The 22,362-nt window shown below is 41.2% G+C and overlaps 1 protein-coding gene and 1 long non-coding RNA gene across 3 annotated transcripts in view; one reads left to right on the top strand and one right to left on the bottom strand.

Annotated features, from left to right (window-relative positions):
- The first annotated feature begins 2,998 nt into the window (after window positions 1–2,998).
- DDC (dopa decarboxylase) overlaps window positions 2,999–22,362 on the top strand; it is a 72,220-nt gene continuing 52,856 nt past the window's right edge. The window contains exon 1 of one of the 2 annotated variants that reach the window (XM_040548513.1): window positions 2,999–3,791. The gene's annotated coding sequence lies outside the window, so the exon portion shown is untranslated. Of the gene's footprint in view, window positions 3,792–20,622; window positions 20,871–22,362 lie in introns of those variants that run through there. The other variant, XM_040548512.1, reaches the window with a different exon arrangement.
- Window positions 18,762–20,839, bottom strand: LOC121065586. The gene is made up of 3 exons (XR_005817165.1): window positions 20,826–20,839; window positions 19,004–19,009; window positions 18,762–18,912 (listed from the first exon to the last, which is right to left on the bottom strand). It is a non-coding gene; the product is annotated as an uncharacterized LOC121065586 (long non-coding RNA).

Genomic DNA, 22,362 nt, shown 5'->3' with positions numbered 1-22,362 from the left:
TTAATCTGGGTCAGAAATGGGTACACGGTACAGATTTGAATTAATTGTTGTGCCTGGTAGAAGGCTTGTGCTGGTTTTACATTAATTGCAGGACAACAGTGACATGCTCAGACAATGTCTGATCCCACAGGAAGCCTTCTAGCATTCATTTCATCTGCCAAAACACATTTGAACTTATGAGTAAATTTGAATTGGACTAGTGTTTTGCAGACTGTACCTGCAGCTCTTTTATCTTGATACACAGAACCCTAAAGCTGGGTTTGTTGTAACACCAGATGGTTGCTTCAGCCTGTACCTGCAAAACCAGATGAGAAAAATAGCACCAGAGAAGACATTTTTCTTCAAGTTGAACTACAGACAACCTCCAATTTATGTTACTGCTAATTTAGGGATGCTTTAATCTGGTTTGTTGATGTCCACCTTGTATATTGCATTGTGTCTCAGGCATTGATTGTCTAACATCCTGGGAAATTCTGCAACGGTGACAGCAGATGGAGAAAAGAGATGCCTTCCTTTGAAATATCCACATTGCCTTAGTTTGGGTTGCTTCTGCATCCTAAATACCATGTCTTCCTTCCTTAACTTTGAGCACAATTTAGTTAGGATTTGAAAACTTAATATAACCACAACTATGTCCAAGAGCTATATGATTTTCATTAGATATTGTGATTAGTCACATCTGAGACTTCAAAATAAATTAGTTTGTATAACACTCACATTGCAAGCTCTTAGCCTGCAGACATTCTGCTCTAATTGCTCATCATTTTGCACAGATACAAGCAGATGTTTTTACAAGGAAGATTGGTTTATCACAAGACACTAAGCTGCGCCTAACAGCGTCTTATGACACTTCTTGGTTACCCAGGTTGAATGCTTTGCTTTAATCAGGTGTTTTCCATCTGTTGGCTGTAGGGTTCTGGTGCCACAAATGTTTAACAGGAAAGCAAAAGTATAAACACAGCTGCTAGCTCTGAGTCAAAGCACAGCCTGCATTTACGGACTCTAATGCTCAGGTCAGCTGCAGGCAGAAGTGTAGCTCTTCCTAAGAAAAACAGCTCGTAAGAGCTAAATAGGGAAGGGAAATGAAGTAGGAAGAAGAATTGCTCTTGGGCAGTATTGCCTACTTTGTGGTTTGGTTGTGATGAGGAACGTAGTATTAAGGTGCCCCAGCACTGATCACCAATTCTGTAGAAAGTCAGTTTCCCTTCCTCTTCCCTTGAACTTTACTTAAAAGTAAAGACAGGTTTTGTCTGCCTTTTGAAACACATTCTCCAGAGGTGACAGAATTGCCATTTGGGGTTATCAAACAAAGAAATACCTGCAAAATTGGTGTTCTCTACAACCTGCCCATTCTCCTAGCAGTCTAACTGCCATCAAGGCTAAAGGAAGGTAAAAGTATGATTCTACTGGCAATAATTTTATAAGGTTAAAAGAGCTAAGTCAAATACTGAAAATGTACAACTTCACTGCTTCACAAAGAATGCTGGATACATCCTATTTAGAAGTATTTTAATTTAGTTAGATTTTTTCAGCATTCGATTTCCTCCATTACACTTCTCTTTTCCACTGAATTTCTGGAAGATATTCATGTGTTCCATGTGACTCTTACGTGCTTAGCTTTTATGTTAGTGCAGTACTCTCAGAATCGGGTCCAAAGACAAAAAACAGAAATGAGGAAAGCAGTGAGGATTGGAGCTTCCTGAAAAATTGCCTAACAACACAGTCATGGAAGAAAAGAATAACGACAGAATAGGAGGGTAGAAGAAATCATTTAATTTTCACTAAAATATATAGGGTTCACTAAAATGTATAGGGTTTGTGAAAAGAGCTGAATAACAAGGAAGAGAAACACCGAAGGCTTAAAATGTTTGTCTCAAAATACTTGCAATAAATTGCTTGAAAAAGTCTTTGATCTCCCTTATAAAACAGCACCACAGAGAAGAAAAAGACCGAGAAAGCACTTCATCCTCTTTCTAATATGCACACCTTCACAATCAGAATCCTAGAAGCTGCTGTCCTTGAAGAAGGGATAAGGGAGCAGGAACTCCTGGGGCAGGAGTGGGAAGGAAGACTTAGGATGCAGTAGACATGGAGGAGCTATAGGAAAAGCAAACAGGTTGGTCATAAGAACGATCAAATATACAAAGATGGTTCCGCAGATTAGAAAGCAGTGACTGATGGAAGTACAGTAGACTTCTGTAAAAACATAGCCAAAATGCAAAATACTTAATTACTTTCTTTTTCAATCAAAAGTCACAGGGCATCACCTAATGTGCAGGGGCCCAGTTCAGTAGATAAAAATTTCATCATTGGCTGCCTGGATATTAAAACAAAAAAAAAAGTACCTCGTGCTAAAAGTTCACCTGGGTTCATGACGTGCTTATCACCATAAAGAGCTTCCACAAACTCACGGATGGAAGTTAACTACAAACTTAGCATCTTTCAACCAGTAAGTCCGTGGGCCCCGTGTCACCAAGTACCAGGAGCAGTCATTAGGGGAAGAATCATTACCTGACAGCCAAGTACTCTTTTTTTTTTTTTTCTTTTTTTTTTTTTCCCTCTACTTGGCCATGTCTACATTTTAGAAGGGGTTTGGGGCTAGAGATATTTTTTGGTCTGATCCAGTACGTGTTCACATGAGAGCCAACTCACGCAGTAACAACTGAAGGTAGCACTAGTAGCTGAGGAAAGCGTTTCCCCTCAGCCTGCTTGTGGTAGGGTATGCTGCGCAATGGTAGCTGCTGATTTTGTATGGCCTCAAAACAGGTTAATAAATGATGGGGACTGCACCTTGCTTACACCTCATCCTCTAACATGAGTACTAGAGTGGGAATAGATAGTGCTCACTTGAAAGGCAGGAGTGGGTATCCCAGAACTTACACAGTAATGGTTATTTCCGGCCTTTTTTGTTCAGCTGCTGTGTAGTTGTGAAGGCCTCTCTCACAGCAGCAGCCTTCAGGATAAAATGCAACTTTTCCTCCTGCTGTGCGGGAGCAAAGGAGAAAAAAATATAGGAGGTGGTGGGGAGGGGTGCAACCTACTGAAGTCATGGGTGTTTTTTTCTCACAAAGAGCTGCAGTGCAGGGGCAGGTCTGAGAGGCTGTCCCCAGCCATCCAGCACTTACACACTGAGGGAGAAGGGGGACAGCAGCTGCTGGTGCTCACTCTGGTTACATCCCAAGGTGTCGCTGGGTTTCCCCCTCCTGAAGGGTGCCCAGAGACACATCCCAAAGGCTGGCAGCCTGGCTGGGGCAGGAGGTGGCTCAGCAGACCCCAGCCACGCTCCCCGGCCCCAGGCAGCTTTTTAATGCCGAGGACTCGGGACTGCTCTGACAGAAACACAAGCCGTGAACTCGATCTTGCGATGCCAGAAAAAAGAAACGCTTTCCCCCCTACACCCCGTGCCCCTCCTGGGCGGCGAGGCCGGGCCGGGCCGGCAGGCTGCGGGCGCGGCTCCCGCCGTGGGCGGCTGGGCTCCGGGCGGGGGTTCCGATGGAGGCCGAGGCGCTGGGGTCTCACTGTTTTACGTTAAACATGGGGAGATTTGGGGTGTTTTGTTTTATGGAGACACCCGACGGTGGGCTGCGTCCCTCGGCAGCGCCTGCCGTGAAACACGGGCAGATCGGTGAGGCTTCGCCGCCACCCTCCTGCAGGGGACGCCCTACAAAATGGCGGCGCTGGCTGAGAGCGCGGTGGGGTCTTTTGTTGAGGTGTGGAGGGCTTCACCTCAGGGCCAGCACAGTGCCCCTGTTTTTTGTCATGTTCGTACATTTTCACTTGAGGCTCCCTGGGTAAGTAAGAAGTAACGTATCACACCCCAAATACCTGTGCACGGCAGCAGAATGCGTTCAGCAGCTTTCCTTTTTTTCCTCCTTATTGAGAAAGAATGGTAAAGCTGATGAACGTTGTGCAACACGTCTTAATGATTAACTACAAGTTCAGGATAAGCTCAATAGCAATGAAAACCAGATAGTTACTGGCAAGGGCTGAGAAGTTTTTTGGGACTACGATTCCTTAGGTGCTTGTTGTGATCTCTTCTTAATGCAACAAGAATATCAGGAAACTACTGAAAGTGCATGTTTCCAGAGTGTCTGAAAAAATACTGAGATCTCCAAACAGGTAAGGATAAGCTTACTCATGTTAGAAAGTGAAGTCACCTCTGTACTTTCACCAAGTAATCCAATCTGACAAGTCGGCATAATTTGTTAAGTATTAAGCTTGTGAGTATTTAGAAATGCAGCATAATATACTCAGATTAGACATTTCTGTTTCAATCAACATTGGTTTAAGCCAATTTTATTGAAATGATCAGGAGTTCATAAAGGATTTTAAAACCAAAACTTTTGAATTTAAAGATTTTAAACGAAGCAGGTTTTAACTGCTAAAATGGACTCGAAGGTACTGCTTACAAAATAAAGCTTTCTGGAGGGAAAGCAATGCTTTTGCATGGTGGCATCCTGTGCCGTATAGGAACTGAATCCCAGCTGACAAGTTACATTAACCTGTACAAATTTGGTCAAAAAAACAAATCTCTTTTGTTTGAAAATGCAGTTCTTCTGTTTCTATAGCTTGGTTTTATTGCAATGTGTGAAACTGAACTTAGCTTTGCAGAGAGGTCCTGTTCATGTCATGGGAAGTGGAATTATCCCAATACACTGGCATCACACTTTCATGTCCGGCAAAATGTAGAACAGCAAATGTTACTTCAGCACTGGCAGGGCTCAGAGGAAGAAGTTAATGGATTTAGAGCTACAGTTCATAGGGACTTCAATGGAAGAGGAAAGAGGAATAACATGTTTTTGTCAATGGTACAAGGAAAAAAATAACATACCACAATGAAAACTTGATGCAAAAGCAAGTTATTCAATACCACTATGATGTGTGCTGAAAGGTTTCTTAAGAAAAGAGCATCCTGGAAGTCTGATGTTCAAAGTACGCATCTCACACCACTAATGTAAATTGAAAGTAAAATGAGGAAACTGGAATATCTATTGTGAGGAGATTTACTGAGACCAGGAGGGTGACCTGGGGATTTTTCATTATGTAACTATGTCCTTTCTGCACACACAGTGGGGTAAAAGTTGTCTCAGTGGTAAAATGGAGACTGTCACCTGTCCTGTCTGTCCCAGGCTGTTACTTTAGTAGAGTGAAATAGCAGGACCCAAGGGAGGTGGAAATTTCATCTGTTTATCTATTTAGAAGTTATTATAAAAACAGTGTTAGCAAAAAGATTGCCGAAACCTTGTGTTTGTTTGTGAGAATGGTAGAAGATATGACAGTTTTTAAAGAAGTTTGAAAACTGGCAAATTAAACTTGCAAAAGTGTAGAAAAGTACAGAGGTATTTTCCCTTCCCTCTTTACCAGTGGTTGGCTTCTGCTGGACTTCTGTTTGGTGGAAAGTGTGCAGAGACACAAGTATGTGAGGGGATGGATAGTAGTGTTTGGTACAGTGAGTTGTTACACTGTAGTGGAAAGAAGACTGCTAAAGGTTGTTTAAGGTTGTTATAAAGTGTCAGCAGACATGTATGTCTGAGAAATTTCCCTGATGCTTCAATCCTTCCTATATTCTCACTTTAGGGTATGGTTCTTACCCTTTTCCTTCCAACATACATGAAAAAGTTGTCTCTGTTTCTCTTGGGCACCAAAAGCGATATGTTTTTCATCACATATCTGAGATCATACATTGCATAATAAGCAAAAGTGTAATAGTAAACAATATTTTGTAATACCATCACTTGTAAGTGGAAAAAAATTAGTCCAACCAATGCAGCAATCTCAATTTACTTTCAGTGCATCCTAATCACAGTCATGTTAGTCAGCTCGACTAAGAGCATTGCCCATACATGACAATGTATGGGCTTGTACACAGTATGCAGAACTCCAGCAGTACTCAGAGGAGTGTCTCCCCATCTCACCACTCAATCTTCCTGTGGGTTACGTTTCATCTCATCTCGTGGCAAAGATATCTTTCCTGCAGAAAACATTTTGAATACAACAATTTTGTTGTAACTTTTTCACTTTCTTGATCATGTGCGGATTGTATCTCCGCCTAAGAAATAAATGAGAAGAGATTGTAGGGTAAATAGCCCTTACTTGAAAAGCAAATTGGGATTTTAATGTTAGTTTCTCTGTCAGAACTGGCAAAGGTGTAGTACACTTAAAGGACTGCTCTTAAACATTAATACTAACCATTTTTTCCCATTTGCTTTAGAAAGGAACCTTTATTTTTAAAATTCATGGCAAGTTTGCTGAGCTTTGTGAAGGTGTAATAGTTTTTTGTCCTACCCTTCTTGGTTGTACGTTTTTGGCAAATAATAGAGGAATTGGTTGGTTATAGGGATTCAAATGTAATTTATTGTTGTTATTTTTTCTTGTATTATATCAGAGATATTACTTTACTCCTGATATTATTCTTAGCAGTTTCAAAGGCAGAAAATTGGAATGTTTCTCTAAGCAGACTACTAATGTGAGGATTAATGGCAACACATCCTTTTTTTTTTTTTTTTTTTTTCCATTGGTTTTCCAGTCAAAGGTGTCACTCCAGTATTACATAACCTATCATTGGGTCTCTGTAAAGGATATACCTCCCAGTTAGTGAAATAGTGATGTAGCCAATATCTATAAGGCTGGGTATGAAGCAGAGTTTTGAAGTGGTTTGAGCAAAGATAAGGTGGAAAGTTTGCAATCACTGAGCGGGCTGTAAGAAGAGAGGACATGGGACTTGTCTGATCTTAAAATTGGAGGCAGTGCAAGTCATAGCAGGAGCAAGAAGCTGGAAAGTGTATAACCCAAAGAGAGGGTTTTTGGTATCATGTCAGAGCTCTGAGCCAGGCTTGCCGAACTTGGCTTTGTGACATTCCTTATGTTTCAGAAAATTCTTTTCCTTTTATACCCAGTATCTGTCTGATTGCTAGGGTAATGTCAAGCACTGGCATGAGCAATACCGTTGTGCAACTTGGAGTTAAAGGGTTACATTAACATCTTAAAATGCATAGAAGGATGCTACAGAGAGAAAGGGAATCTCTTGTTTGGTAGATAGGATGTAAACTAATAGACTAATATTGATAAAAAGATATCCTAGAAGAGAATTGGTGCATTGGTAACAATCGTAATGCACTGGAATATTTTGCTTAGGAAGGCTATAAATTCAGTGTCAGAGTAGTGCTGTCCTAAAGTTGCTTAGATCGTGTCATAGCTCTGACACACGACAGAGCGCACATACAGATAGGTGAAATAACAGGACTATTTCTTTAGGACACTGCAAGCATCATTATTAAGACTACTCAGTCATGTATAAAGGAGTTTAGAAAATTCAGAAAAACTACGCATGGCGCTTCCTGCTTTTAGAAACAATCCACATACAGGGAATTAGAAACAACCCAGCAGCTCCTAGAACCTGGTGCGTGCAGTTCCCGGTGAATATACATTTGCAGGTACATAGGACGGGCTGAAAGCTGCCAAAAATGCCAGCACCCCAGAAAGGCGGCAGGCAGACACCTTTTCCCTTCAGGCAATCCCATAAAGGAACTGGTCATTGCAACAGGGCTCATACTGACCTTTTCCATATTGTTCCTTTAAAGGGAGAGAGCGAGAATAAATGCAAAGGATTTAGGAGGAGGTGATACTTCTTTAATGGCATCCTGTGGGTGCATTATCTTGCACGTTCAGAGACCTTTTTCTTTGTAACTCGCTCTGATTTGCACATTTCTTTGTGCAATTTTAAAAAGGTTGGACAGTTTTCCCTGAAGAAATACATGTGCCTTCCAGCAGTTTTAAATTGCTCGTGATATGTTTGATATCCTTATACATCTGCCACTCCATCAGAATCTTGCTGAGCTCTTGACTGCGGTGCTTCCTGTGGTAATTATATTTTCTGCAGTTTTAACCACACATCATGGGAAAAAACTGTTTCCTTTTGTCTGTTTTTAATCTGCTGTCGTTTAATTTCACTGAGTAGTCCCTCTCAGGCTTTTGAAATTTGAAAAACAAAAGTCCTTCATCTTTTCCCTTTGCTCTTTCCTTCCTTCTCCTTTCCTCGGCTTCCTGACGTTGCTCTATTTTCGAAGCTAACCAGGCCCACTCATTTGAATCTTCCCCAGAGGAGGAGGTAGTGCCTTTGAGGAGAAATCTTTTCTTAAACTCCAGGAGAGCAGCAAGGTTTTTTCGCAAGTGAAAATCTGAGAGCATATTGAGTATTCCGGAACCGTTCCAGCAATAGATCAAAAGTCACTGGAAGATTTTTTTTGTATAATTCACCGACTTGTTCTCACTGGATCCAAAGCTCTTGCTATTCTCGATCGTGCTACTTATTAAACGGAGGTGTTTGTTCAGCAATGCCGCCAAAGTTGCTTAGACTGAGTCCATTAGTTTGGCCCATAAGATTTTGGGGAGTTTAATTCCACCTTCCCTCCATAGGCTATGTTACTTCAGAATTAACATTACTGAGCTCCCCAAGATTTTGTGTGGTGTATTCAGCAAGTGGCATTCCTAGCCGTCCTCCCCAGTTCTGGTGCTGCAGCTTTAATGGGAAAAACAGAAGGGGTTGGGGATGATGTCCTTACTGCAAGCTCTCCTATGCTTAGTAACAAATATTTGCTAAGAAATACAAAAGTAATGCTTCTTTCGTGTATCTTAGGCAGCTGTGGTTGTCTGCCTGACCTCCTCGGCAGGAGCTGTGACCGAGATGGGATGCAAAAAGAATGGACCGGGAGAAATGCACTCTGTAGTGATGGCTAGTGGCAGGTCTGAGACCGAGATGGGGAGCTTGTGCTGTAATAAAAGGTGGACTAACGATTAGAGAAGTTTTGGGAGAGAAAGAGGAGTATAGTGCATATTTATCCCCATGGTTATTTACACCTAAGACGTTCCATAAAATGGTAGTATTTTCTGTATATAAAAGTATAAAAGACAAGCTAATTTTAAAGAATTTACATAGGAAGTGGAAAAACACATTAAACAAAATAATGTATCTCTGGACAAAAAGAAATGATGACTAGAGAATATTTCCTTTGAAAGATATAAACTAGAAAGGTGTCACCAATGTCTTGATATGAAATACTAAAAACATCCTAACGATGATCTAAATTTGATTTAAAAAAAAACAACAAACCACCATATCAGTAGGTTTTCTATATAATGTATAAATGAAGTTTAATATTACAGTGTAGACACAGAAAGGCTTAATTTTAGAGAAATAGCTTGAAAATCTCTGTATCACTGTAATTAGTACTACACAGTATTAAAGACCAAACATTAATTGGGGTATGCAGTCAAACTTTATTATAAACATAGATGCAGAATTATCAATGCTAGATGTATAAGTCCTGAAATCAAGTAATTTTTTGATATTCATTTCCCTTAATAAACCAATTCAACTGATTAATTCAAACTAACCAATTAAGTGGTGAAAACATTTGGAAAGCTTTGTAAACAATAACAGCAGAAAGTGGAAAAGTAATAGAAAGCGTGTGCTCAAACAGAAGACATTTCACACAAAAGCTTCCTTCTGGCGCTTTTGTTGAACTTCCCGTGCCCCGCTGAGGTGCAGATACAGGCCTCCTTGGGCAGTCACCAGCCAGCAGCAGGGCCCTGCTGTAATCCTGAGCGGTTTCACCGCTGCCACATGGCCTGAGTCAGCAGAGAAACAGCCAGCTCGAGCTGGATGCACACTGTGCACATCCTCTTGTGCTCTTTCTTTCTTTCCTTGATTTTTTTTTAGTGTTTCAATCGTTTTTCTCCTACCGTAATCTTCTATTCCTTCACTATTCTTTTTCTCCAAGGAAATTTATATTTAATGTTGGCGTCTGTCCCTAGGATCCTTTTTTTTAATCAGCTTGTACTAGAAGTTATTTAATTATTTAGTGATACCTTCCTTGTCCTGTTTGTTGTGGATAACAAAACACAACTGTCCAGCCTTTGCTCGGGTGGGGAGGTAAACACATGTTTATATATGTTAAGCTCCTGGTACAAGATTTTTTCCAGGCTCTCAGAAATCCTTTATTTGCTGGTTGCTGCCATGGCAGGAGCATCGTGCTCTGGTCTCCCGTTTTCTGCTGCCTTGCACATGCCAGAAAGATTTTCTGGCACTGCTGGCTAGAAAGACTCTTCTTCCTTTCATGGCCCTGCCTTGCCAGCTTTCAAATTCCATAATTCCACCATTCTGGAATTATAAATAATTATTCACGTAGATACCTGGAGAACGGGTACGTGTGTGCTGATTACTGAGGTCAACAGTTCTGGGACCACCAGCTGGGTAGGAGCTTTGTTGTGCCAGGCTACTGAGAATATAGTTTATTATGATGCAAAAGGTAAATTAAAAAACGAACCCACAGCCTTACAAAAGTGTATTGTGCTAATGAATGATAAGACAAAAAATAAAATACATTATTGTGATTATATGCAAGTGTGAGGATTCTCTGTGACTGCATCAGCAGCTTAGCTAGTTACACGACTGATCTCAAGATTACCTGCCCAGGGCACACAGCCTTTGCGTGAATCCCTGCCCTGGGTTGCTCTTATGCCTGCTTCTACCTCCTCCTTTTAAAGTGTGCTGATATTTCTGTTCTTCATCCTGATGGCTGCGCTCCTGGCTTTGGGTGATTTCCTTTCTAGCTCCAGCCAGCCAGCTTACTCTGACCTCAGGACTTAACAAATTCACAAAGAAAATTGCATTTAAACTTTCTGAAGGTAAGGATGCCCCAAGATTTGCAAAATCTACCTGGGACAGAAAACACAATCAAAACCTAGCCATCAAGACTCTGAGACAAAGTTGCCACAACTAATTGTCACCCCTCTCATTATTTGTTTTTTGGGGGGAATCTGTTGAGGTCAGGAAGGATAAAAGACTTCCTGTCTACACAGCTACACAATTGGGATTTAATTAATAAATATAAAATCTGATTACATGGTTGTACAGGCTTATAATTGTCCCTTTTTTTTTGTGTGTGTGTGTGTGTGGATATAATGAATCTGAGATTATTTTTACCATTTAATCATCCTTTAAAAAAAATTAAATCTTTTTTGCCATTAAGATAACTTGCCATGTTGAAAGTTGGTCTGTTCAGCCCACTAATTACTTAAGTGTGTGCTAGTCTTTAAGTGACTTTAAGTAGCAAAGTGCTTATTTGCTGTTACTGTGGCTTCTTCACGTGTTTTCTTCCAAGGTAAAAATAATAATAATTTTTAAAAAATAGGTTGTTTTTTTTCCTGCAACTTTTTCTTTATTGTGGATGTTCCTTTGGATAACATTTTTCTAATTCAAGAACAGATTTCTTATCCATTTAAATGGATACAGAAATTTAAAAATACATCACACCCTTTTGGAACAACAGTTTTTAATGTAATGACTCTTTATGAACAATCACTTGAAGGACCCATAACTTTGGGAGAAATACCATAGCCAGTAGTAGGAGTTAGGTACTAAGGGTGTGGTAGAGGGAAGCCAGTTTTATTCATCTTACAAAATAAGAAACTGTATTACAGATTGGTAAGCAAACGTCTGCTGGCACCTTTTCTCATCAGTTCTTATCCATCCTGCCGTTGAACGTTAAAAAACATGTTTCAATTACTTCATTTTATTTAGAAATTCATCCCTAACTCTGATGTTTCATCACTCTTGAAACTTAAAATAATGTTCTGCAAGTGGTACTGGACCTGTTGGTTTGTTTTTACTGTATTACTAGGAAGGACATATTCACGTACGTTTGATTTGTCTTGCTTGTTCCTAGCACAAAGTTTAACCCCCACTGCCTCATTCTTAAAATTATAACAAAACCCTTGTGATAGAGGCTGTTTGTTGCAGATTGCTTTTAAGTATTTGTTTTTAGTGTACCTACGTTTGGTACATAAAATGCAAAAGTTGATGTGAAGAGTGGTGATCAGTACTCTGAAGCATTGAGCATTATTAAGAGTATCACATCTAATATAGCTCAGCTTGCCACCAAGTATTGATTTGTCATCTTGCAGTTTCTACTGCTCAGCACTACTACGTGTTAGAAGTAAGACTGTACTTGTTTCAGAAGAGGACTGGTCTTTTGAAAACATGCTGTCCCTACAGACTACTGGTAGCTACTTCAGCAATAGAAACCTCTCTGACGAGTAGTGAAGATGTCTTGAAATTACTGAGATGATGCATCAAATTTTGTTTTATCCAAAGACACATAAAATGACCTTTTGCTCTAGAACAGTAATCGTGAAAGGAAACTGGAAGGAAAACAAAACAAATGTAAACTAGAAGCACTGTTCTTTTCCATTCTTAAGTTTCTTTTTGAAAGCAGCAGGAAGGTTATCTTTTTAACTAAATAGGAAATGATATGAATATTGATGGCTCAGTCATTAATTTCAATAGGTATTTAACAGGACAAACATGGAGAGAAATATGAACTAGGTCATGCTATATAATAGAGTGTAGCTGAGAGCTGTGAGTACAGGAAGTTTTCCTCACTGCTGTCATCTGTACATTATACTCAAGGTACCTCTACAATCCCGATTAAGTTACTTCAGCCCATTTTTCCCTGATGAGGAAGTGAATACGACCTCGTTATAAGAGTACCTACAGTTCCACCAGTCCCTATTCCAAATCCAACAGGTGGAGCCATGGCAAATACTTTGAGTCCTACCACATTCTGGATCCCTTCTTCCCCAGACTTCTTCCACATGCCAGTTGAGGATGCTGCTGGTCATGCTGCCATTGCAGCTTCACAGCTCCTCTTCCTGGGTGGCAGCAGTAGCAGCCAGCAGAGCTATAGCTGTGAGCTGAAGGTAAGTGTAAGCTGAGGATCTAAGAATGCTGTTGGACTGTTCACAACAGCTTGCTATCCTAGGATTGGTGGAAACAAACTACTTTTTGTAAATACCCATTGAATACATGGATGTCACCTGATTATTCAATGACTAGGAAGTGTCGTCCAGTATACAGAGGTCACGCAATCCATCCCTTATTTAAATCACATTGATTTAAATTATTTCCTTTATCTTAGCAGTGTCACAGGCTTAGAATATGCTTGATACTCATTGTGTTTGCAGTTGAAGAATTATGAGTTAAGCTCCTTTTTTATATAGTAGATTAATTATTCCAATTATTTTTCTTTGAGTTCAGTTACGTAACCTGGAGACTACGCCAGGTAGTTTATGAGCCTATTATTGTGTAAGATACACTAACATTTCATCAAAATTATGATTTATTTACTGTGATTTTACATACCAAGCACACATTAAGAAACAAAATTAGCAGCCAGTATAAAATATTAACCGCTTGTAAATCACTCAGGTTGGAGCATGTAGATGCAGAGCAGTTTTCTTTATTTCTGCTTCAGTGAGTAATAGGCATAGGTTTGGATTGGTGTCTTGTTGAAAGAGAGAAACGGAGATATTATCACTCAGAATTCAGTAGCAGCTAAAGGCAGGTAAGGTATTTTGTTCCAAGACATATTGCCAAGTATGTAAAATAAAATGTGCTGGTCATTCTCCTTCCTTCAGCATACTTTCCCTCCATTCTGTATTCTCCGACCATTGAATCATAGACTCCTAGAACCATAGAATGGCTCAGGTTGGAAGGGACCTTAAAGGTTATCTAACTCCAACCCCCCTGCCATGGGCAGGGACACCCCCCACCAGACCAGGTTGGCCAAGGTCCCATCCAACCTGGCCTTGAGCACCTCCAGGGATGCACAGCTTCTCTGGCAACCTGTGCCAGTGCCTCACCACCCTCTGAGTGAAGAATTTCTTCCTTATATCTAATCTAAATCTCCCCTCTTTTAGTTTAAGACCATTCCCACTTGTCCTATCGTTATCTACCCAAGTAAAGAGTCCTCCTCCATCCTTTTTATAAGACCCCTTGAAGTACTGAAAGGCCACAATGAGGTCTCCCTGGAGCCTTCTTTTCTCCAGGAGAAGAGTGAAAAAGGGCATTTCTTAAACACATCCTGCTGATGAAGGTTAGGCTGGTGATAGATGTAGAAGAGTTGTCTCTTAAGACTCCACTCCTAAAGTCAAGATCACGCCTAAATAAAGCAAATAGTTCTAGATTTAAAGAATTAGCGGAAAGAAGGAAAAAAAAAGTCCATCTCAAAACTCCCAAAAGTGGACTGGATCATCTCTCAGGGAACTACACGGAAAGACTTGTATAAACACAGGTAGCTTCTAGACCAGCAACATCAGACCTTTGCACACAGAGGTTCGAAATCTGTGCCTCTGACTGGAGACAAACTTTGCCAGAGTGTGACTGGGGAGGTGCTGCCACATTAAACCTGACCTGGATTTAGGCCATTTGGATTCCAGCTGGAGCTGGAGCCAAACGTGGAAACACAGAAAAACAAGCTGGAAGAGAACAGCTCTTCCTAGCAAAATATTTTATGGAAGCAGCTCCTGAGGACTTATCCATAATCGCACAACATATGGCAAAGGCTTGCATCTGTACTGGAAAACAAGAACTTGAACTCTCTCTGAGCACAAAGGTAATGAGTGACTAGGACTATCCTTCTTGTTTAACTGCCTGTCTCCTCCAGTCACATGTAAATCCTGTCTAAATGAGTGCCTTTCTCTCCTAATGATAATGTGAGAGCAGTGATTATCTGAGGTGTGGAAGTTAGCAGTATTGTAAAGAGAACAGATGGCAGGCAGTTCTGGCTGGGGATATGGCTAGCTGCGCCGTGGTGAAGCTACCTGCAGCAGCTTCAGCTGTTCTCTTTCCTGGCTGTCTGTTTTGCCTCCTCGCTGGAGATGATTGCCCTTCCTACAGAGTTGGCAAGACGGAGTGTGTGAACGCTTGGTGGCTCTGGTGGAAAGCCTTACGTCTTAGTTGAAATGCATCTTCCTAGGCAAAAATCACACATCGCACTCAAGCAGTTGAGACGTGTACATAGATCACTGCCAGTGCTGAGATGGAGACAACAACCCACCACAGACGGCAGTGAACGTTACCTTACTCATTGCTTTGACTGTGAGCGTGTCCGTGACCAGAGACCCCCGGCTGTGTGGAAGATTCAGTTCCCACTCAGTTCTCCAGAGCCCTGAGGCTGTTACGCATAAAGTATTTTGTCTTTCTTGGAGAAAGTTTAAGTCCGTGCACTTGGTAACTTTTATTCTTGTGTGCTTATTAAGAATAAATTCCCCAGAAAGTTGGCATTGGTCTTCTCTAGGAAGGTGGTCATGTGAGCACAGGGCTGAAGGGGAGTCAAAGATGCCTTTGCAACAAAGCAGTAGGGGAAGAAGGGCAAGAAACACCAGTGTGATCCCTTGCCATAGTACTTGCCATAATCTCAGACAACTGGGCATCAATGTGGTCTTTACAAGGCGACTCCAATGTTGTTCTCATCCCCTAAAGAATGACTTGAGGCTTAAGTTGGTGGCAAATGTACTTCCAAGCTTAATGCAAGCAGTATGTGGTAGTGCTTTGTCCTCATGACGATGCATTAATCACAGCCTGTGACAAAAACCCTTCTAGACCAAGCGTTGTGTGATCTTTGGTATCTTGGTAAACAGCGATCAAAACAAACCACCTGCATAAGAACAAGCACTGCATTGTTTTCCTTCTGTATCTCAAGCCATCTTTTTCCTCACGCCTCATCTGGGTCCATCTTTTCACCCACACAGTGGACTATTCAATTCATAAACCTATAAAGCTATAATATGCTTTTCTGACATGAGGTCTTATTAGCACATTTAAGCCCTTTCAGCAGTTCATCTTTCAGCCGTAGCTTCTGTGAGGCTTACAGTGGTCAGCACTTTAGGGAATTTCTTTCTGTGGGCAGTGTGTGGCTGGATGAGTGCCCCAGCAGTGCCTGCATCCCTAGGTTAAGCACATCTCAGCTTACAGCACAAGCTATTCCTATCTGTGTATTGGAAGAAGATGCATACCGTGATGGCAGCCTGCTCTCACTGTGACTCTTCACAGCCTGTCAGCTTTTCTATTGACACTTTTTCAGTTCATCACAATCTCTCTCTTTCTTTAGGCTTGCTTCCATAAGACTAAAATGCTTAGGCTGCCTTGAACCAGCAAGTGTAAGTTAAGTCCTCCGAAGCTATGTTTGAGTCTGCATCCACGTTCACTTCGTTAGCAGTTCCTTTCTATCCATCTTTGGTTTACCTTCACACAGACAGCAATATGGAACTGAACAGGGACAACAAGTCACATAAAATATTCATGAAATAAAAGACACTTTCCCAGTTTGTCAGCCCTGTCTGAGAGTCATCTCCTGGCTAATCTGTTGCAAAGTCTACTTATGTTCTGCAGGAGATTTGTTTTTTATCCTCATATGATGCAAGTAATCCATCTATTTGTGTCTGAAGGCTTTATTTAATTCTTACTCTCTTCCAAAGGAAATACACCCTCTGTTTTTTTTCCAGAAAATTTAGCTGCACATTTCTGCTAAAATATTCATTTCTTGTCTCATCTTTGTGGCTCATGCAAATTTGGACCTTGTTTATGGAATATATAAGGACGTATGGTACATCTGAGTGATTCTTAAGTCTTCTTTCTTTCCTTTTCCTTTTTGTAGGTAATTTTCTCTTCCATTACCAGTATTATTGAATTCATGGAAGAGTATATTGAGGAAAAAAAAGCAGATTCAAACAGGGTTCTGCTACTATTTCCTTCTGAAGAAGCAACAGCCAGGGAAGCATGAAAAAAGTCCTGCAGCCTCCAAAGGTCATCCTCAAACTACAGATGGGGAGTAAATCAAGTACTAAGCAATAAGCCAGTGTTTTTTCTTATGTGTGGACAACAGTGAATGTTCTTTTGACAACAAATGGTGAAAACAAGAACAAACAGTGTGGTAGCATAATTCCTTATTAGTTGCTTCAAGTTTTTTTCCTCAGTGTCTAAAATATTGATAGAATCTGGGTCAATTTAAAGCTGTTTGCTTTATAGCTAAGGTTTGTTCAAACAACATAGGGTTTGGTGATCTACAGCACATACACATTGTGTCCAAATTCAGTCATACCAGGAGGCAGCATGAGAAATGCTATTCTCCACAGGTGAGGGAAAAATAAAGTTGGGAGTAACATGTAATCGTAACTGGACTGAAGGGTTGGGAAAACTGCCTTTTAATTTCTAAGGTGCGTTATATAGCAATGGAAGAGATGAGAAATACTGGGAAGTGGATGCAAGCTGTTTAACTGCCACTGCTTTGATCCATGTCTGGTTCTCACAAACTGGCACAGGGGACTGTAGAGTGACTGATAACACATTGTCTGTATCATTCTCCAGTGCTGAGCTGGAGCCTCCTATTCAAACATGTTATCTCTCCCAGCTCATTTGCAAACCACAGAGCTGAGCAAAGATGTAAAAATGGGAATGAATTGGTACTATCGTTGCATGGGCAAGCATTATTTATCATCGACAGGGTGACATACTTCCATGTGCAAAAACATTGATGCCTGTCTCCTGTTAGCTCTTTTGAGTGGTATGCTCTGTTGGTTGCTTACCAACAAGTCCTGGCCTTTGAACCTTTCAGGATCATCTGTTATTTCTCACACACTGGTATCACGAATTATGAAAAAATTTTGCAATAAAGATAAGCTCTTCTATTCATTGTGTTTCTGCAATAAGAGAAGTTCTCTGTGAGGGAGCCAGTATACTCAAGGATCTGGAATAAATTTGCCAGGCCATAGCCAATGCCTGCTGTACTAGACTTGTGTGGCAAGGTTTTGGTAGCAGGGGTCTGCAGGGTGGCCTCTGTGAGTGGAGCCCAGCAGCTGCCCCATGTCAGATCAGAGCCAGCTGCAGCCGGCTCCAAAAGGGACCTGCTGCTGGCCAGAGCTGAGCCAGGGAGCGAGGCTGGGTGGGCCTCTGGGAGAGCAGATTTAGGAAAGGGGAAAAATAAAGCAACTGCTGTGCAGTTCAGTGCAGCAGGAGGGCAGGAGGTGCTCCAGGCACACAGCAGCAGTTCCCCTGCAGCCTGTGGAGAGGCCCCTGGTGGAGCAGGCTGTCCCCCTGCAGCCCATGGGTCCCACATGGAGCAGATCTCCACGCTGCAGCCCGTGGAGGAGCCCCCGGTGGAGCAGGTGGATGTGGCCTGGAGGAGGCTGCGGCCCATGGAGAGCCCCTGCAGGAGCAGGCCCCGGGCCGGAGCTGCAGCCCGTGGAGAGGAGCCCACGCAGGAGCAGGGGAGCTGGGGGGAGCTGCTGCTCGTGGGGGACCCGTGCTGGAGCAGTTTGCTCCTGGGGGATGGACCCCGTGGTACGGAGCCGTGTGGGAGCAGTGCTTGAAGAGCTGCTGCCTGTGGGCAGCCCCCGCAGGCTCAGTTCGGGAAGGACGGCATCTGTGGGAGGGACCCCACCTGGAGCAGGGGCAGGACCCTGAAGGAGCGGCGGTCGGGAGGAGGAGGTAGAAAAGGGTGGATGGGGGGAAGGTGTTTTAGTTTGCTTTTAGTTTCTCACTGTTCTAGTCCACCAGTGTTAGGCAATAAATTACATTAACCTCCCTACGCTGAGTCTGTTTTCCCCATGATGATAACTGGTCCTACTTGTCCTTATTTCAACCCTTGAGTCTTTTTTCATTGTATTTTCTACCCTGTTCTTTTGAAGACAGGGAGTGAGAGACGGGGAGTGAGAGAGCGGTGTGTTACAGCTGAGCTGTCTATCAGTGTGAAATTGTTATAAATGACTGAGTCCCAAATAGGACTGCAATCAAAGTTTACAATTTATTAAACGAATAGAGGCAAGCAAACGGCGCTGGGTGCGCCGGGAGTCTCTGCTCCACCAGGATGCACACCCGTTACGTAAGACGGCTAATTTTTATACTCCTAGGCTAATACATATTCATTACTACTTCTAGAAGAGGCAGGGTTATTATAATTGGTTTCCCGAATCCGAAGTCCTCCCAGGTGCACCTGCTTATCAGTCTCTGTTAGTCTCTCGGGGGCCGCTCGGCTCGGACGGGGAGGCTCATCTTCTTCCTCCTTATCTAGTGGTCTCTTGGCCGGATGTCAGAAGTTACTGCACATCCATGCAGAGTCAGGAGTTTTTCTCTGAAGAAATCCCTTTGTTCTCTTATCACCTAAACCCAGGCCTTAATGTTAACCCCTCAAACCCCTTAGCGGCAAGAATTGCTGGACCATTCCTTACAAAATGATCTTGCTTTTGTCCACAGCAGGAAGATTCTGTTAAGCAATGATTTGTGTATTACCAACAGTTGGTAAGGAGAATTATGAAAAGTAATAATAGCCAGAAGAACTACATTTACATTAGCCAGAAGAACTACACAGAATTCCAGAAGGAAATGGGATATACCTTTTAGATGGGCATTCATTTCCCTTTATACCCTTGCCCACTGTTCCTTCCACATTTCATTTCCTTCTTCTTTTTCAGGGATGAAATAAATATAATTTTAATAGGAAGTGTAAGTATTCCCTGGTCACAGCAACTTTTAAGGCAAGTTACAGGTACAGCAGAAAGGTACAAACACATCAGGTTACTTTGAGGTGTTATTTCGACATTCCGATTAAAACAGCATCTTCATACTCAAGTCTTAATTATAATTTCACTTTTTAAAATTTCCTTTGAAATTTATTTACCTTTTGCAAGCCATTGTGGATCAAACATTAAAGACAGATTGAGTTATCTTTATGTTTACTAGAGATACCTTCAGATTCTGCATGTCTTAAACCCTTACAACATATTTAGGATTTTCAGCTTTTTCATCTGAATGGAACAAGTAACAGGAAAAATTGCTAAAGCACTTTTATTCTTGTGGGGCCCAGTTTGTCCAAGCTCTAACCCTGCTCAGTCAGAAGCTGTTCTGCAGTGGAAAACACTAAGCCAGCTGCAACTGACACTGGGATTTCACAGTGCTTGCAAGGTTATGGACTGACCATTACACCAGGCACAACCCCAGAACTGAAAATGCAAGTCCAGTCACAGAACAACGTCAGGCACAATGAGCACCAAAGTGAAGATTTCACTTCAAGCCTATCCCCAGATTTTCGTTTGCATTTTTATTTTGAATAGGCTTTCAGAATTGTTAGCAGAGTTATAGTTGGGTTTATATCAGTATAACAGCAAACACAGCTATCACAGTTTTAAAAGATATGACAGAAGAGAAAGTTTTCCTCCTTCACAAAAAGGTTGGCTGCAATACTGCGGTGTGCTGAAGACCAGGGTGAGAGCAGTGGCTGTCCCGGCTCTCCTGCCACCACTACCTGGCTATAAGCTGTTTAGGGCTAGGAAATGCTGATACTATTTTTCCAAACAAACTTGAACTAAATAGAAAATGACAGGCAGTCACCTGGTTTCTCAGAGAGTGAATTCCCCATAAAACTTTCCTTTGAGAACAGAAAAAAAAATAAAAATGAAAATTTCCTGTTGCTTTTAAGTGCACATCTGACGAAAGAGGGAAACTGGAAGAAATTTGATACAGCATAATTGAAGATTATTGTTAGACTGTTAATCCAATATGTATACCAGTTCAGAGCTTGCGGAGAGTTGGGTGGTATTTCAACCTCATTTGTGCCTTCTCCCTGAAAATAAGATTTCACAGGAGCGGTTCAACGCACTGATCTTACAGCGACAGCCACAGCAGAAATGCCAGAGTGTGTGAGGCAGAGCAGGAGTGTGTGGTCAGGCACTCTTGGAAAGAAACGTACGTGACTTCACTTGGCAGTTAACGTAAGTAATGGCCGCTTCTCAGTTACATCAGTCCGCCTTTTGGGTGGCTTTTCTCTCTAAATATATTTTGGAGGAGGTGTGGGAGGAGGGGGAGATGCTGCTGCTGAATGTTAAATGCAAAGCACTTGGCTGTGATAGGCTGAGGGGACGGGGATCCTCTGCCTATATATACTGGCAGCTGCATCCTCTGCGCTTTATAGCTGTCACACAGGAGCAAAGACAGACAGGGAGAAAGAGAGGAGAAGGAAGGACCTTACCAACTCGCTGTAAGTAATATTCTTTGTCCTTAAAGCCTTGTGGTTGTTCGATTCAAGTTGGTACGTTTGGATTAGTGCAACAATTGGTTATTTGGAGTTGGAGCTCAGCTAATAAACAGCCAGCCTGTGTTATTTTAGGGATAATCCAGGATGCTCAAAAAAGCATTTCCTTTTATCTAAGTTTGCACAATGCAGTGTGTGCTTCTCATTTTTGTGTTTACTTGTTTTTACATTATTTATATAACCATTTATGTATGTTTCTGCGGAATGCCATGCTCTCAAAAGTTTATACCTTACCTTTCCAAGTGCACCAGTTTTGAATAACCATGCAGACCCTGAGAAATTCTCTGTGAAATATTCTGAATAATAACATTTTCAAGATAAATTCAACACATGACTTATTAGGGTGAGGTTTTCTTCAGAAATAGCCCTTTCCCTCTACCATAACAAAAACTCAGAAGGGAAAATTAGTAAGTGGCAGACTCTGTGCGAGTGACAGCAATGAATAAAACCAGCACATACTAGTTGGAAAATGAAATTATTAAATGAAATGCAGGGCCTGTAACATATATACCTAACTCTTGCCTTGTGCAAAACTAGAGTACAGAGTAAATCTAGTTTCTTTCTACTCACACTGAAATGAAATTCATCCTGAAGTCCTTATTTAAGCAATACTCCAATTGTCAGTAGTAGAAATTCAGTTTCATAGTTGCAACATCTGCAAAAACCTTCAGCTTCTTGGGTTCAATAGCAGAAAGTCCTCCAGCAATGTCACTGTAGCATCCCAGACCTTTAAATTACACTATTTTCTGCAACAAACCGTTGGCAGAATAGAAAGTGCACTTGTCTCATTTACTGGAAAGATATATAGTTATTGCTTTTTTTGAGCCAGTGCAGCCATCATTTTAAGGTGTTATTGGTGTCTGTGTGTTCTTCCTTTCTGTATTTAATAATAAGATCTGCTCGAACATTTTATTGATGTTAGTTTTTTTTTTATTATTTCGCTTTGATCAACTTGAGAACAGGTGCTCATAAAATTACATCAAATATACCTCCTTCCTCATTTACTATTTTTTTCTTTTCTCTTTTTTCTTCTTTTTCCTTTTCTTTTTCTCTCATGCTTCTCTTCTATTTTATTTTTTCTTTATTTTTTTATTTTTTAATTTTTTTAGAAATTTCCTGGTAGTATTTAGCTATCTTTTACATTTTATACTTAGTTAATACACACACACACAAAAAATAATCTAAATTATAGATAACACTGTTAACAGAAATAATAAATAATCAAAATGTTCTCTACATAGTATTATATCTACAAGTGTATTTGATACTCTTATGTGTAAAGTGCTCATTTGTATGGTTCAGTTTCAGATAAAGTAGAAAATGTTTTGTGAATGAACATGACACTAAATATACAATCTAAAGGCGAAAAACAGTTTTTGGTCACTTCACTAAAATAAAATATTACCATGTTCTAATTTCAGTGCACTCAGGTAGAAAG

This window comes from Cygnus olor, chromosome 2 (assembly GCF_009769625.2).
Source record: "Cygnus olor isolate bCygOlo1 chromosome 2, bCygOlo1.pri.v2, whole genome shotgun sequence".
Lineage (NCBI taxonomy): Eukaryota > Metazoa > Chordata > Aves > Anseriformes > Anatidae > Cygnus > Cygnus olor.
Note: the sequence above shows the minus strand (reverse complement) of the source record. Positions and strands in the feature narration are given on the sequence as shown.